The 911-nt window shown below is 57.3% G+C and overlaps 1 protein-coding gene across 1 annotated transcript in view; it reads left to right on the top strand.

Annotated features, from left to right (window-relative positions):
* CLPB (ClpB homolog, mitochondrial AAA ATPase chaperonin) overlaps positions 1-911 on the top strand; it is a 74138-nt gene that overhangs the window by 69730 nt on the left and 3497 nt on the right. The gene's annotated exons all lie outside the window — the stretch shown is intronic.

The following is a 911-nucleotide window of genomic DNA, read 5'->3' as shown; positions in this document are numbered from 1 at the left end:
CCCTCCCCCCCCCAAACCCCTTGAGAGTATTAGGAACAGCAACCCCTCCGCCTCCCATTCTACGGCCTCAGTTGGCGGTTAGGGTAGGGACAGCCCTGATGACAACACTGTTCCGCCATAGATACAGTACAGTAAGTGAGCGTTGTCACCCTCAGACAGGAAGTAGTTTGGTCTGCCACTGATGAAACCCGAGCACAGGATATTTTAGGGACTCTGCGGCCTTGTAAAGGAACGTATGAAAGAAGTACGTAAGCCGCCATTGCTGATCTCCACCTAGCCGCCTCTCCCTGTCTGGTTTTCGGGACCCGGAACCGGCACACAGCAAATAAAGCTGAGGTCTTCAGACGTGCGACTGACATCTGCAGCCAGGCAAGGTGCATTTCCAGGAGAAGTCGGCCGTGGCAGCTCGCAGTCTTCTCTCTGTGCGTTTTTTTTCTTTTTAAAGGGCCGGTGTCGCTTGCCGGAGACAGCACGCTGCATAACTGACCCCGATGTTGGGTTTCCATGACGACTGAAGAGCCGAGGCGCTTCCCCCCCGGGACGTGTAATAAGCGGCCGGTGTCAGAGGACGGCTACGAGCGGGCGACCCCGCGGCCGTAACTGCGCCCCAGACGCTGGCCGCAACCTCGCATTACAATAACGGCACGAAGAATGCGACTTTGTGATATCCCGGCCGCTGCTTAACACGCCGCCAACTGATCCCCGAAGAGGAGTGACCGGGCCCCTGTGATCGGCCATATCCGGCCTGTAACACCAATGAGCCCGCCATGCACCGCCCGCTCACTGCCCCCCATAGGCATAGGATGAGTGTAGAGTGTCAGCTCCTCTGTACAGAGACTGATGTGACTGTGGGGGGAGGGGACATTAGAGTGTAAGCTCCTCTGTACAGAGACTGATGTGACTGTGGGGGA

Source organism: Nanorana parkeri, unplaced genomic scaffold (assembly GCF_000935625.1).
Source record: "Nanorana parkeri isolate BGI_ZX_2015 unplaced genomic scaffold, ASM93562v1 scaffold2751, whole genome shotgun sequence".
Taxonomy (NCBI): domain Eukaryota; kingdom Metazoa; phylum Chordata; class Amphibia; order Anura; family Dicroglossidae; genus Nanorana; species Nanorana parkeri.
Note: the sequence above shows the minus strand (reverse complement) of the source record. Positions and strands in the feature narration are given on the sequence as shown.